At 41.1% G+C, this 16,934-nt stretch overlaps 1 long non-coding RNA gene, 1 other non-coding gene and 1 pseudogene across 2 annotated transcripts; 2 read left to right on the top strand and 1 right to left on the bottom strand.

The window, feature by feature from the left end:
* The first annotated feature begins 208 nt into the window (after positions 1–208).
* Positions 209–407, top strand: LOC114778263 (uncharacterized; annotated as a pseudogene).
* Positions 408–12,474: 12,067 nt separating this feature from the next.
* LOC114778230 (uncharacterized) lies at positions 12,475–13,073 on the bottom strand. Its single transcript, XR_003746250.1, has 3 exons — positions 12,955–13,073; positions 12,831–12,875; positions 12,475–12,753 (listed from the first exon to the last, which is right to left on the bottom strand). It is a non-coding gene; the product is annotated as an uncharacterized LOC114778230 (long non-coding RNA).
* A 2,457-nt stretch (positions 13,074–15,530) lies between these two features.
* LOC114778251 (small nucleolar RNA U3) lies at positions 15,531–15,751 on the top strand. The gene has a single exon (XR_003746269.1). It is a non-coding gene; the product is annotated as a small nucleolar RNA U3 (small nucleolar RNA).
* Positions 15,752–16,934: the final 1,183 nt, after the last annotated feature.

Here is a 16,934-nt window from a genome sequence, read left to right as displayed (position 1 = left end):
AAAGAGAACTTTGCAATGAAATGTTTGATTGTATACATTCTACTGAATGAAACTTGTAACACCACATAGAGCAGCATATGCCTTGATTTCACAGCATTTTCGTTTTTGATCCTAAAAATCACGGCATATTTGTTTTGTTAGCGCCACTCACCAACTTTGGAAACATTAAGCATGGAACTCAGAAAGGTCATCAAAACCTATCGCCCTTAAGACTATACTTTCAGGGATCATTTCTATAGTTATTGACTTGGAAACGTGAAATGAAAGTAGTGTCTCACTACTCACGATGATGATTTGTAATGCTTTTCTTTGAGCATGAGTCAGACAATAGTAGTAATAATTATATACTTTATGTCAAAAATGATTGATGACATATCTGTATGAGGAAAAAGCGCATTATTTATGACCATCTACCCTTCTACATTCTCCCCTTCTCCACTGGACACTGGACACAGTGCGCGTAATTTATGGCCTTCTCCCTTTTCTGCCTTCTCCATCGGACCCTGCGCGTAATTTATGACCTCCATCCCTTCTCCCTGACCCTTCTCTAACCCAACCCATACATATGGCTAATGTGTTGTGTGTGTGTGTGTGTGTTTACCACGGTTGCATGGGGTAATAAAAGAGGCGTAGGATGTCTCTGAACAGAGTACAACAGATTCTGTTACAATGGGGAGCCCGCTTGGTGCAGCTATGAAGAGACGTATTACGCCTACGCCTGTTACAAACAGGATAGTTTGTGATACACCATTTGCGCCAAAAAGGAGAAGGCCACGATCCTTGGTGAGTTTTCTTCAGAACCCTGGTGGCTGTGAAGAATACGAATGGATGTTATCCGATGGACGTGTCGGCGGTTATATTTTTGACAAGAAGGAGCGTCATGTGAGACTGTACTCGGTGGACACGGACCAGGAGTATACACCGGACGACCAATTGTGTGTGTCGTTTTATGCTGAAGACTGGTGTTTGTTCAAGAATAACGGGTGGAAAAAGATTGAAGATGTAAATACGGGTCCTTTCTACATATCGTGGACCGGTGCTACGGATCAAAACCATTACTACATGTGTGGTGGATGTCAAGAGCAGAAATCAGAGTCTTACATTTACGTGTGTAGTGGTAAGAATGTCAGTCGTGTGGTGCCAGACGGTGAACGCCGTGTGTATGGATCGCCAAAGGATGTGAAAGTGATGTACCCGTGGTGTGATGTGGCCATACTCCACAACGTCTTCAAGAAGATTGACAGATTGTTTAAATGGAGCGATATTTTGGCCGGATACAACGAAATCAGGGTGTGTCTTTTTCATGGGGAGGCGGAGTGTGACAATGCCACGTCACACCCTGAACCATCCCCCACACCGGCTAGCCATTAAAAAGCAGAACAGGACCCCAGACCCCTAACACAATCTGGGTGATCACAGGTTCTGTTAAGTCATGGCTGTTAGACTGAATGGTGCTGCTGATGCTGTTGAAGACTGTTGTTGGATCGACAAACTGGGTGACAGTCTGGGGTTGCAGAATTTGACATACATGTCTGGGCCATTGGTAGACATCCCGTCGTTGCAAACCTCTGATGAGAAGCCACCACCGGCTGCGACACATGTGGGCGATGTCTCAAACCCGTGGGATGGCGACGAATTGACATGTTCCACACTAAAAGCTTTTAAAACCATAAAGTTTTGCGTGTGCAGAATCCTTCAAAACATTATCGGACGACTGCTGCGGGAAACCTGTTATGGATGCATGGTGGACCATCCGAGTCAGACCCAACACCCGTGTCTCTATGAGCCGGAGGGATATTTCTACATTACCAACATGGACAAGATAAAGCAGAGACTTTTCCAGCCTGAGACGCACCACCTCATCACAAACGTTCTAACAGCGAGCGGCCTCTATGTACATCCTCAGAAAATCAACGGTGCTGTGGGGGCGCTGGCCTACGAATTAGAAGATGAACCTTTCTTTTTCCAGAGGCTGGATCAGATGACTGAGAGGCTTGCTGACTCACAAAGTGCTGATGTAATTTATGAAGCGCTAAAGAGCTGGGGTGAGAAGACTGTTCTGTAAACATGGGTTTCAGTCTGTCAAAAGATTTGTTAAATCTGAAAATGTCATGATGAATGTTTATACCTTATTGAGAGAGATTTAGACGTATGTGTGAAATTTTTACATTACCTCGACAACGCATAATTTGAAAATAAATAATGTGTGACCAAAATAGAATGTGTCATTATTTCACGAAGCAACCATCATGACTGACCTTTTAAAAAAATACTACTATACGCCAGACAGCGAGGGCTCCTTCGGTGGTAAAACAAGGTTAAAAGATGCCGTGTTTAAAAATACAGGGGTCAGGTTGTCTAATAAGACGGTTTCTGACTGGTTATCAGGGGAGGATGCATACACGTTACACAAACCAGCGCGTTTAAAATACAAGCGGAATAGAGTCGTGGTGTATGGTATAGACAAACAATTCCAAGCAGATCTTGTTGACATGTCTATGTATTCAAAGGAAAACGATGGTTATAAATTCATGTTAACGTGTATAGATGTTTTTAGTAAACATGCGTGGGCTCGTATTTTAAAAAACAAGACCGGAGCTGAGGTGACTAGAGCATTTGAAACTATTCTAAAGGAAGGACGAGTACCTCAAAAATTACAGACCGATCGAGGAAAGGAGTTTTTCAACAAAGGATTTCAAAATCTAATGAGAAAACACAGCATCACCCATTTTGCCACAGGTAGCGAATTAAAGGCAAGCGTTATCGAACGTTTTAACAGGACTATTAAGGGTAGAATGTGGCGATATCTGACATCGGTCAATTCTAAAAGGTATATAGACGTACTTCCTGATTTAATAAAATCATACAATGCAAGCTACCATCGTAGCATTAAAATGAAACCTGCACAGGTCTGCTCTACAAATGAAGCACGAGTGTTTCAGTCATTGTACGGTGTGAACGATGCGAAGCAGAAAAATGTTACGTTCAATTACAAAACAGGCGACGTTGTAAGAATTTCTAAAGCAAGAGGTGCATTCACAAAAGGATATGAACAAAACTTCACAGATGAATTCTTTACTATATCAGCATGTATCCCGCGTAATCCACCGGTCTACAAATTGGTAGATTATGACGGCGATATAATAGACGGTACCTTTTATGAAGAAGAATTGCAAAAGATCAAACTAATCAGTAATAAACCGTTTAAAGTTGAGAAAATTTTGGAAAGGAAGAACATGGGGAAAAGACGCATGGTCTTTGTGAAGTGGTTGGGGTGGCCTGAAAAATTTAACTCATGGGTTGATGAAAAAGACGTAGTAGATGTTTAAATAGTTTGTTCCAGAATCAGTCTTTCATTCACGATAAAACAACGCCATGGGGGACGAAGGCTTTTATGTAACCCTGCCGTGTAATGCCTCACAGAGCGTATATCCCGATAATACCATATCAAAGTATAGGACCAGACTCGCGAAACCTATTATTTTAAAGGGCGATTGGGAAGTAGCGCTGATTGAATTCCAGTACCCGCGATCATGGCCGACTTTTGGAGAGGATGACAAAATCATCTTTTTGACTAATAATATAACAGGGGAGAGATTGGATGTTACAATACGCGTAGGTTATTACACAAGCATTACAGACATAGTCAAAGAGATAAGCGGCTATACCAGGGTACACGGCGTTACATTTGGTTATGATGACCTTATTAATAAGGTTTATGTCTATTCGAACAAACCTGTCACCATAGCGATATCAGGCAAGCTTAGGATTATTTTAGGATTTAAGAATAACGAATTTTTTGACGCAAGCATTACTGTGGATCCGTTGAGTCGAGCATATGCATCATATCCGGCCGACTTGTATGGTGGCGAATATAGCCTTTTTGTCTATACAGACTTTATAGAATATCAGGCGGTGGGTGACTATTTTGTACCCCTTCTACGATGTGTACATATAACCGGGAAAAACAAAGAGTTTGTCACAGTCAAGTATGACAGAGCGCACTACGTACGTGTTTCGAAATCACACATCAGCGATATAGCTGTAGAAGTGAAATCAGATCAGAATTGTGTCATACCATTTAAGTACGGCAAGGTGGTTACAAAACTACACTTCAGACCCACGAAGCAATCTCAAAGAATTTGAGAAACTATGAAGGCTTTTAATCCGTACACGATAGACCCTCATCGTTATGTGACGTATTATCAAAACCAAGCTGGGGGTGGGATTCCAGGTTTTTATGGCGCCCCTTCCATGTACGGCGCAGGGCTTGGCGGTATTTTCCGAGGTCTTTTCCGAATGGCACTACCGCTATTGAAAAAAGGTTTCGCTATAGCAAAACCCCATCTAAAATCGGCGGCAAAGAACATTGTTACCGATGTAGTAACGAATGTCATGAGACCTAGACAAAATGATGTTGGACAAGATGGTTCAGGTATGATGGTAATGAACAGGCGACATGAACACAAACCACCGGGTGTAAAACGAATCACACATGGCAAGAAAAGCAAAGTAAAGAAGAAACAAAACTCAGTGTCTAAAAGAAACTCGAGGGGTAAACAACGCATGCATGAGTATCGGACTAAAAGAAATTTAAAAAACATCTTTTAGTCATGGCGTTAATACACGGGATGTCCGATGAATGCGTAAAGTCTGAGTTGGATTTGTTTACAGTCCCCATGACGCAGTTGTCTATAGAAAAAAGTACATACATCGAAGTGCCGCCTATCTCGGCACTGACTGACTCGACACCCCTGGAGTTTTTCATAGCTGGAAACGGTGAAGACTATATTGATTTAAACAATACACTTTTATACACAAGACTCAAGATCACTAAACCGGATGGATCCGATGTAGATGAGGGGGCACCAGTCGGCTTGGTTAATTACCCCGGAGCTACAATATTTTCACAGGTCGACGTATCCCTGGGGGATCGGCTGATCTCACAGAGTTCAAATACTTACCCGTACAGAAGTATTCTTGAATGTTTGATAAATTATGACCGTCATGCGTTAGAAACGCTTTTCTCAGCGGGCCTATTTTACAAGGATACTGCGGGTCATATGGATACTGCGGATCCGGCTGGAGCAAACCGGGGGTTGAACAAGAGGGCCGCATTCACTAATGCTAGTAGCCTTGTTGAATTATTATCTCCCATACACAGCAATATCTTTTTTCAAGAAAAACTCATGTTGAACGGCGTTGATATAAAAATTCGATTAACACGTGCTAAAGATGAATTTTGCTTAATGCGCAGTGACAATTTGGGTTATAAAATAAACATACTGGCAGCGTCCATGTTTGTTAAAAAGGTTTCAGTGTCACCAGCTGTCAGGTTGGGACACGCGCAGGCATTACTCACAGCAACAGCTAAATATCCAATCGACAGGGTATACTTAAAAAATTTCTCAGTGCCCGCCGGAACACGCGTCGCTAATCAGGAAAACCTGTTTTTGGGGACACTACCAAAAGCCATTGTGATTGGGATGGTTGATAATGACGCATTTTCAGGATCTTATGCTAAAAACCCTTTTGCATTCAAACATTATGATTTAGAATTCCTAGCAGTGTATGTGGACGGACAGCAATTCCCTGCCAAGCCGTTTCAACCACAGTACATAGAAGGTTCTGCTATAAGAGAGTTTTATCAGTTGGCGTTATCAACCGGCAGACATCTAAAAAATCGGGCATTGTCTATCGACAGAGAGGATTTCTTGAACGGTTACACACTCTACGCTTTTAACCTCACGCCGGACGAAGAATGCAGCCAACACATGTCGTTAATTAGATCAGGGAACATCAGATTGGAAATGCGTTTTAGACAACCGCTTCGAAACACTATCAATTTAATAGTTTACGCTATATTTGATAGCATGATTGAAGTGTCCAATCGCAGGCAGATTCTTGTGGACCACTACTGAATTAATGAACACCGTACAACTATTAAATATTATGGACAGAATCTCCACAAACACGTGTTTTTTAGGCGTACTACCGTCCGACCAATTACCCAAAAGACCTGTGGCAACATTACCAGCATCTGTGATAATTAACACACACAGTTCGGACCAACCGGGTGAACACTGGTTAGCTGTGTACATAACTGAAGACCGCGTCGGTTGTTTTTTTGACAGTTTTGGAAACAGGCCAGACAGCAAGATGTTTCCGTCAACCGTCTATAAATTTCTAAAAACTACATGTTACAATGTACAATTTTCAAATAAACAGGTTCAGGATTTATCATCGGTTACGTGCGGCGAACACTGTGTATTCTTTCTCTACCACATGTCAAAGGGTTTGAGCTATGAAGATGTTTTATCTAAATATTCCAACGACTTGACTAAAAATGATAAAAAGGTCTCGCTATTTGTGAAAAAACTACACCCGCATGTCTATAATTGTGATATGTTTAAAAACTCTCAATGTATACAATCTGGTGAGGTGTTTATGAAAAAATCTTATTCTAAATAAATGAGTCGAAAAACAAATATATGTATCATCAAGTTTGTTTATTGTCATCGCATGTTCAAACACGTTTTAAACAAGACTGTATACACTTTTTAAAAATGTAACCATGCGCTTGTATCTAAACGTGGCGATGAAAACACGGGTGGTTCTGAATCACCATCATCATCACGGGTGGTAAAAGTCTTGTTAATGTTTTTAAATGAATTGACCTCATCTTTAACACGTCTGTTTGGAACCGTAGAAAGAGGTATGTTCAACATTGCTATAGCACTCAGGAATTCACGCCACCCCTTGGGTCTCCTATGAGGATTCATAGATTGAGGCGTGGTAACGTTCTTAACCAAATCGAAAATGTGAGATCCTGGAATGATCGTACCGTTGAAAACAAATTCGCCATCTCTACCCCATGCAGCAACTCCCTGTGATTTCATCATTTTTTCTAATATATACCGGACATTCCTTTTACTTCTCTGCGGTACATTTTGTAAAACCTCTTTAACCGTAGCGTCGTCATCAACGGTCGCTGCTTCTGTGGGTGATGTCTGTACATTTTCAGATGCCTGTGGTAGGTTAAGCGTTATCGATTTAGTCTCATGATCACCCTGCTTAACCACTGATATATACCTCTGCAAGAGTGTCGAGTATAATTTGGCTTTTTCATAATCCCCCAAATCAGTTCTGTCCAAAACACTTTTTATCGATGCATCCAAATCATTTTCCGCGCGTTGTCTCAGAGGTATAGGTGCACCATCGTTTTTTAACCTGTCCAGCTGTCGCTGGGGTACCAAATACATCCTTTCAGCGTGTTCCATTAGCCCCCCTGTCTTGACGCTATTAGACTACTTATAAAGGGAACTGCGACGCTTAACAGAGGTAAAAGGAACCCGCCCTCTTGATTGATCACATATTTCTTTCTTAACACACCAATTTTTTTATCGGCTATGAATTTTATAGCTTTTTTCTTTTTTTCCAACTTTTTATATTGTGACTTTGTCAATGGTATTGTACCGCTGAGCACATTCAAAGCCACTTCGCATAAGGTTAGAATCAACTCATTCGAAGATTCTTGTAAAATGAGACGTCTCTGTATCGGCTTAGCCTTAAGTAAGAGTTTTAGAAGCGGCAGATTTCTATAAAGACGATTAGACATGTCAGCGTCTAAACTCTTTTTTTCTGAACATAGACCACCGGATACTCTGAAAGCAGATCCGTTCTGAGACGAAGTGTGTCAGGTGTTCTAGATTTATAATCAATCATGAGGTAGCCAAAGGGTTTTTCAGTAGCATTTTTAAAACATTCAAGGAAGAATTTGGTATTACCCGGATACATCTGTCTCGCTAATACAGCAATCTGTGTATTGTCTCTTGGGTTTTTGAAAAGTATTAGGTAATTTGTGTTTAAACTGATTGTTCTGCTGGATTTCCCCTGAAAAAACAAATTCTGAACCATGTAGATAGCGCTGAGATTTCTATGATGCACGTATTGTGTAAACACTTTTTCAACCTGCTTATTGCCACTCGCAACATCCATTAAGTCATCGATAATTAATAGCGATGGTTTGGTCGGCGGCAAGAGTTGGTCGTCCGATAGTGTGTCGGGAATACCTTGTATAAAATTAATATTCCTAATTTTTAACAACTCGTCATAAAGAGGTTGCCAGCAGTCGTAAATGTAGACAATGTTTTCAATCGTTGTAGATATTAAGCGGTCGGCATCGGCTATTAACGCTTTCACAAAAAACGTTTTTCCAGAGTTTGATGGTCCGCTTACTATACACGAGAACGGATGTTGCAATCTGAGATCGAATCCTGAGATGATACACATAAATTTTTATTGTAGAAAATAACACACACATGCATATAATAGCATAAAAATACAAATATAAATATACAAATGTCACAGACATATTGAAAAATCACACATATGCAAATAATGCAAACATCCATATATACAATATGTTACAAACATGTTGAAAATCACACAGATACAAATAATAGAAAACTGTACATATATACAGATGTTACAGACATAAAAAAAAAAATGTTTTATTTACATATTTACCTGTGACATCTCTCAAAGTCATCTTGTGTCAATACCCATAGGGGAGCGTCGTAAAGTCTGGGAGCAGGACTCGTTTGTTGTACACAACTTTGAACCTTTTGACATCTGATTTGTTATGTAATGTGAGGTGTCTTTTATTCCTGGTAATTGTGTTTGTGCGTGTTAAAACATGTTGCGACCGGTCTCTATCTATTACATAGCTGTTAACCAAATCAACCAGAGAGTGTAGATTTACAGCTTTTGAATTTTCAGCATTGAGAGTGATACCCTTGGCCTTCATGGATGTCTTACCGTTAGCGGTGATGTAACCATATGTTTTCGGACCGCCTGAACAAAATTCTGTAATGTAATCCCCGGGGCCTACCTCGTCAGTAAGATCGCCCAGATATGGACCTAGGGGTGGCTCCCAGTCACCATCTTTTGAGACAAAGATTAGACTGTCTGTGTCGCTGTACAGCAGCCGATCACCCAATTTCTCCATCACAGAATATAATTCTAGGCGCGCATGAGCAGTTGTAAACGCTCCAAGAAACACATTAATGTCACGCATTTGAGCGCCATAACCGTCTGCATAACGCCACTGAACCAATGCCACTTCGTCCGAGACAAATGCAAAATGTGTGATTTCACGACCGCCCCCAAAAATGTATCGCGAAAAGTCGTCAGGATCTTTCAACAACTCTGTGTATGGAAGGTTTTCCCGCATTGAAAATCGGCCCCAAAGTGAATTCAATAGGAGTTTGTTAATATTTCTCCTTGCAGGGTTTGAACAGATTTTTTCAGGATTCAGACGGATACCCTGTTTTTGAAAATAATCTTCAATGTAGGCATGCTTTTCAGCATCCGTCACAACCCCCGGCGGGTACCCACTGGCTTCCTGTTTGTATTGTAGAAACGTTTTCACATAATCTGCAAACAACGTTTCTGATCTTTGTTCAAAATGCCACACTTCATGAATCTCTGCCAAAACATAGCCCATCTGTACAGCTTTCATCAATTCAATGCTGACCCAACAACCCGAAAGAGATCTCTCGCCGTCAGTATGAGTACATGGTGACGCTTGATTCTCAAGATGACAACATGTTCTACAAAGCGGGAACATTAGTTTGCCGCCGCATCGGTATGGCAACACAGGGTGTAAGAGACCACGTGGCGGGTACACCGTTGCTTTAACCAACCCATAGTAATTTTCGAGACTATCAAAGTCTTTCAAAATGATCTGTGGGTGGCCGGTCGGATATTCCTTTGATGATTGACAAAACGGGTAGAGACTGGTGAAATCAAAGTAACGAATTTTTTCACCGTCCGATGTTTTGTGATAGAGTTTGTACGCATTCGTTCGACCGCCAAAGAGGCTGTCTCTCGGCTTTAGACGACTGGGGTGTGCATATGTTGACATGAACTCTATGACTGATGGTTCGACCTTTTTTAAACGACGCCACTGGCACTCCCACATAACTTCGACTTTTAAGCCGTACACCTTGGTGAGGGTTTCAATCTTATCATCAAATTGCCTTCTTAAAACACTGTACGGGAGCCTTGACAAAGGATGAGTCTGGGTGGGTGTGTATTTACAATCATGTCCGTGATGCATACACCCATTAAATTCTAAACCGTATTTACGACCATTTTTTTCATAATAGCCGTCAAGACAGTATTTCCCAACCACAACCTCACCCTCTGTCAGAGCGTGTTGGATGTACACATGCCTGGTTGTTTTGACATATTCCAGCCATTCGATGCTAATGTCTGAAAATGCCTTGTTTTGGCTTGTGTACGCGTTGTTATGTGTAAGAGCGAGTGTATCACGCGGTAGGTAGTGTGTTTTGTATACAGCCATGCAGCACGATGCCAACGTGGTTTGACCAAAAGGGTCTAGACCCGTGCATTCTATGAACTCGTCACGGTATTTCAGACACGCCTCTCTTAACAGCACGACGTCGTTTCGACCATAGAAACGGAGTTCCTTCTGAAAATCAAAAACACCGCACGCTGATTCGTTGTACCAGTCATCAAATTCACGTCTGCCAGCATTGGACATGTTGTCATATCCATAAAAGGTCTTATCCGGGTATGGGCCTATGTAATGGCTGTTTGAGCGTGTGTTAAACTTGTGTGGGAAATAACCCTTTTCTGTGGTGGTGAGATTTAACGCAGCTGTTGTTTTTGCCAGACTCATCGGTAGAAAAGAATAGCTGTCGATAAAACGCTGTTTAAAACATGCATCATACATGAATATCAGACGGCATCCAGTCATTGTCACATCTAGTTTGACCCCGTTTTTGGAGTAATATTCCAAAAGTATGAAATTATCAAACCCTGCAGCGTTGTGTGCTAAAAATGTGAAACCGTTGAACCTCGGTCGACGGAGCCAATTCACAAATTCACGCACACACCCGTCACCCTCAGCCGTGAACTCCACACCTGTAAATGTAATTGCGCAAACAAAATTTGCATGATGTTTGCCGTTCTCGAAACGTGTTTCAAAATCAAAAAAAATGTAGCGGTTGTTTGTCTCCTTCAATCTAATGGGTTGTATGAAGCATTCATGCTTAGCGTCTGGAATCAGTTCTTCACGACAATGAACACAGTGTGGTGTCGGACACGTGTGTGGTTTGGGTTTTTTAACACTAACGTGGTAACGCCTGTTACAATTCTTACAAAATTTTGTAAGATCACAATTTGACGCCACCACGCCAGGATCGCTCTTCATAGGACGCGGCTGTTTATGTTTGTCAAAACAAAAATCAGACTTGCAAAACCTCCCACAAGACGAGCAATATCTCGAACCTGTGACCCTTGAAGGGCAGCCGGGGTCGTTACAAACATCACACCTGTATTTGCAACCATGCTCTCGGAACGAAGTGTAACCGGCATAGCAGAATTCACAGACATACGGCACCCCCATGAACGCCTTGAGGTTTAATATTCCGTAGTAATGGCTGTCGTGTATGTATAAAAAGGCTGTTTTTGTATGCGGTACAGTGCTAGTTTGAAATTTCTGCAACACCCCTACGTCTGATCTGTAAAAGATCACAATCTTGATGTCCAATAAGCTCTCAAATTTTGGAACATCATTAAAGCCGACTTTATGGTGAATAGGTAGCCCACACCGTGTCTGAAATGTGGCAGCCAATTTTTCTAAATAAGCTGTTGGTTTCTCAGGGTTTACAAAATTTGCCAGGCATATCGCGAAGCACAATTGGTTTGTAACATTAACGGGGCAGAATAGATTCATCCTGTTCTTGCTTATTATCTGATCATGAGCCAAATCACGCAATTTACGCCGTGCGCCCCCATCACGACCTCTAGCGATTGAAACAGTCAGGTGTAGTGTCTCATCGCACATGATTTTTTTATTGCTTTGGATTATTTTTTCGATGGCGTCCATCAGAATTTCATACGAATGGTTATTCGCGGGTGAAAGGATCGCATTAACATCTGAAACCAGGGTATCGCCACTCAGTGTGACGTCGAAAACACCGCTCTGTCCGGCCAGTGTGTGTGAGAATTTTACGATGTCTTTGAATACATCGTGGATGTGTGAAATATATGATGTTATGTCGCTGCTCGAAACGGATCTGAAATTAATATCACGACGCAGTACCACCCCATTGAACCGTGGTTTATGTGTAACATGATACCCGTCTATCACAGCATGCCTTATAGACACTTCTTCTAAGGATACTGGATCAGATTCAGCACCACAACCATTTTGAATTTGATGTAAAACATTATTAAACATCTCAATTTCCCCCCATGTCTCGATGTTTAACATGTCGTGTAGTGTTTTATTAAAATTGTCCACTGCATCACCACCAATACATTGACGTTTAGACGGCTCCATTATGGTTGACAACAAGGTTTAAAACACCCCTTACACACGTGAAATGCCACTTAAACGCAACAAAACCATTGATAACGATGACCAATCGACACGCTTCAGATCTGATGTATGTTCTACAGCTTTGGCTATAATCCCCACAGTACTAATCAACTTTTCTTGCAAGTCATACACCTTAACAATGTTATCTAATACCTGTTTAAGGCATACACAGCATTCAGAATGATTAGAAAACCGCCGGTACCTCTGTGGGTCGATGTGGTTTGGTTCTGTTTGCGTAGCGATGTCTGATCTGGCAAAATCTACAGCATCCCACGCTTTGTAATCCGCGTTGGTCCAATCGGTGACAAAGTCGAGATCAACGTTTACGGGGATTCTACCTGTAACAAAATCACACGATGTTAAAATTAATATTTCATTAAAATAACGATTGCGTTAAAACCATGTAAATACACACCTTCTGGCTTTTCCGGGAGCTTGAAAGCTGTTTTCGTCTTCTTTCCTGATAGTTTTATCAAACCTGATTGTCAATATTTTATTAAAATAATAATAAATTGTGTTAAAACATATGTAATACACACCTTGCGGCTTTTTCACCATATGTTTTTGTGCCTTTTCCACGCACAGATCCACCACGGGAGCTAGGTGCTTGCGTTTGCGTGTAGCCTTCCGACCTGACGGCTTGTCGACCCCTGTATTATCAACGCGTGGCTTAGGAATGGTGTCCACTAGTTGTCTGATGGTTGCTGTACAGAACGAGAGATATTACAATCACAACCATATGATGAAAATTTCATAAAAACCGTATTAGATAGTCATAAATATATTACCTAAACTGTCGGCTGAGCATCCAACATCCGCGGTTACAACGTTGTAATTTGGATAATGTTCTGCTATTAGAATGCATACACGGTCAAAAACACACACTCACAACTATGTAGTGGTATTATTATTAGTAGGATCTGTGGTTTTTACAATTACCTTGGTATGAAATTTGTGGTTCAGAATCACCCGCACCAAAACCCTCGGTCCATAGACTTTCGAACCCCGGTGTTTCAAAACACGCCAGGTTTGATGGTCCTTCGAGTGGTTCTACAGAAAAGTTACACCTATTAACAAATAAATAAATAAAACACACACATACGTTGTAACAAGACTTATAGTTTATGTGTTATGAAAAACTTACTGAGAGTCCATAGCCGGTGATGATCCTTGTGATGTCGATCAGTTGAATGAAGACCTCGTGGGCCTCTCTTGTTAAATAGGCCTCTGTGTGTGTGTGTGTGTGTGTGTGTGCGCGCGTGAGATTTGCAAGGTCCCGCGTGATTCGGTGTTTGCGAGAATGGTGAAACCAGATGACTCTCGTTGTAAACATATGGTACGTTTGTTGGAGGATGTGCTAGGGTCTGTCTGTGTGTGTGTGTGTGTGTGTGTGTGTGTGTGTGTGTGTGTGTGTGTCAATATGAGACTCTGCTAGGTGTCGGGGAAGAATGTGTGATGAACCCGGGAAGGGAAGTGCGTGGGGAAAGGGATGTCATTGGGAGAAATGGGGCATAAGCCATCAGCAATGGCCGTAGTTGTAAATAAGTGATAAGAAATCTGTTTTAAAAGTTAGTCTAAGTGTATATGACATCTGTAATGCGTCACATGGGATAGAGCGATAGAGTGGGGCCTGAAGGTGCTGTGATGCTTCCTACATACAAAATGGGGTTCTACCATATTTCAGTCAGTATATGAATAGAGTATGCGTTTGTATTTTTAAAATAAGTCTGTGTAAGTATTGTGTTTAAACGTGTTAAACACTGAAACAGTAGTTGAGTAAAACCATACACTTAAAAATAAGGTTTCTGTTTTAAAAGAAAGTTCTAAGGGGGTGTGTGATATTTGTAAAAGGTCACACGTTGATTCAGCGTTTGCGAGAATGGTGGAACCAGATGCCTCTCGTTGTAAAAACATATGGTGCGTTAGGTGTTAAAAAATATTGTTGGAGGATGTGCTAGGGTCTGTGTGTGTGTGTGTGTGTGTGTGTGTGTGTGTGTGTGTCAGGGGAAATCATAAAATGGTTTCATTTATTTTAGCAGTAGGGGTATGAAATTAACTTTTGTTTGAAGACAAATAGTTTTTCTTTAACTAGAAACAGTTTTTAAAACATATATCATTTAAATAAGGTTTCTGTTTTAAAAGAACGTTCTAAGGTGTGTGTGAGATTTGTAAGTCACACGTGATTCAGTGTTTGCGAGAAAGAGGTAATGGCATGCTGGCTTATAACACCTCCACAACAGCCATAGTTTGTAAACAAGTGGTAAGACATCTGTTTTTAAAAAACCTGTCTAAGTGTTTATGTAAGAATGGACATCGCGGGAACATACTTGTCTTACATAACAGATGTCCGAAGGGGGAAGGATGGAAGGAGGTCATAAATTACGCGCAGGGTCCGATGGAGAAGGCAGAAAAGGGAGAAGGCCATAAATTACGCGCACTGTGTCCAGTGTCCAGTGGAGAAGGGGAGAATGTAGAAGGGTAGATGGTCATAAATAACGCGCTTTTTCCTCATACAGATATGTCATCAATCATTTTTGACATAAAGTATATAATTATTACTACTGACAATGGTGGGGTTTGTTTCAACTCTTTACCGTATGTTGCTGATGATTGTTCTTGTTGTCTCTTTTAGAGACGCAAGAGAGAAGAAAGCATATTCAGAGTGATTGGTGCATTTGTTTATTGTCCTCAGTGGTGGCATAGTAAAATAAAATTTAGGAGGTGTCTTTGTTCAGATTTGTTTTACAATCAGTAAAATCTCATGAATTGTTGTCCTTCATTGAGCAAAATGTAAAAACGTTTACCATAAAATCATTAGGCTCAGACAGATTTTACCCTATCGTACAATTTGAAGAAGCACAATTAGGATAAGAAGACTTCGTTTTCTCCACCTGCAACTATACGAAGGATAAAGAAGCACCCAACAAGAATGTTTGCAATGAAATATTCAAATGTTTACATTTTAATGAATGGAGCTTTTAATACTACGCAGAACTTGATTTGGTCTACCACTTTGATACTAAATTCACAGTATATTCGTTTTTGTTTGCACGACTCAGCATATTTGTAAACATTAATCATGGAACTCAGATGGTCAATAAAACCAATCAGCATTAAGACTATACTTTCAGGGAATATTTCTTTAGTTTTTGGCTTGGAAACGTGAAAAGAAAGTTATTTTCCACTTCTCACGATGATGATTTGTGATGCTTTTCTTTAAACCCCTGAGTCAGACATTGGAGGGGTCTATTGAACCTTTTTCAGTATGTTGCTGATGATTGTTCTTGTTATTCTCTTTTAGAGACGCAAGAGAGAAGAAAGCATGTTCAGAGTGGCAGGACTTTCGTAATAAATATGTTTATTCTTTTAATTGATTGAAATGCCATGTCCTTAATGGAGCCATAGCAAACCAAGATTTACGATGTGTATTTAGTTTGTACTGTTTAGAAATCCATGAGGAATCAGATCGATTTTGGCATTGAAGTCAACAATTCGTTGTGATTGCCATCGCTAGTTGAGCATGCTGTAAAAAAAGTCAACGTGTTTATGAGGCTTGGACATTAATCCCTTTACTATCCAATTTCAATAAACACAGTAAAGATGAGCTAGTTTTCTCCACCTACAACTATTGGTAAGATTGAGGAAACATCAAAAGAGAACTTTGCAATGAAATGTTTGATTGTATACATTCTACTGAATGAAACTTGTAACACCACATAGAGCAGCATATGCCTTGATTTCACAGCATTTTCGTTTTTGATCCTAAAAATCACGGCATATTTGTTTTGTTAGCGCCACTCACCAACTTTGGAAACATTAAGCATGGAACTCAGAAAGGTCATCAAAACCTATCGCCCTTAAGACTATACTTTCAGGAATCATTGGGTCTGTCAGGAAGACAGACCATTTATTATTGTGCTGAGAATGGCAAAAATGAACATTAAAGAATGTTAAAGACCGCCACGCGAACACCGTCAAACGTAAAGAAACAACGGCCTGACCACTCCGCACACGATGATATATTTTTTGTTTTGGTAGGTCGTACGGCCCGGCCACAAATCAGGTTAAAACGTGTAAAAAGTACCGTTTACCATCGTGCCGGGAACGCGTTTTTGGCTCCCTGAGGCTAACCGTTGAAGCTAGTGACCCGAAAATCGAGGCGGGGCCGAAGGCCTCGCCGAGTCTTACGATCCGACGTATGGGACGAGTCGGTTGCACCAACGGGGGTTTGGAAAACCCGGAAAAAGCCGGAAAACCGGGAAAAAGGCAATAAAAGGACACGTCTTACGTCCAAGTCCGCCACGATAAGACCGTGAAACGCACAGAAACAACGGAGTGGTCAGGCCGAAGGCCTGACCACTCCGCACACGATGATATATTTTTTGTTTTGGTAGGTCGCACGGCCCGTCCACAAATCGGGTTCAAAGCGTAAAAAGTGCGGTTTACTGTTGCGCAGAGGAAGAGGTTTTCAGCTCCCTGTGACCAGCCGTAAAAGGCCTCGCCTCGACACACGATCTGA

Source organism: Denticeps clupeoides, unplaced genomic scaffold (genome assembly GCF_900700375.1).
Source record: "Denticeps clupeoides unplaced genomic scaffold, fDenClu1.1, whole genome shotgun sequence".
Taxonomy (NCBI): Eukaryota; Metazoa; Chordata; class Actinopteri; order Clupeiformes; family Denticipitidae; genus Denticeps; species Denticeps clupeoides.
This window is presented reverse-complemented; position numbering and strand designations above follow the sequence as displayed.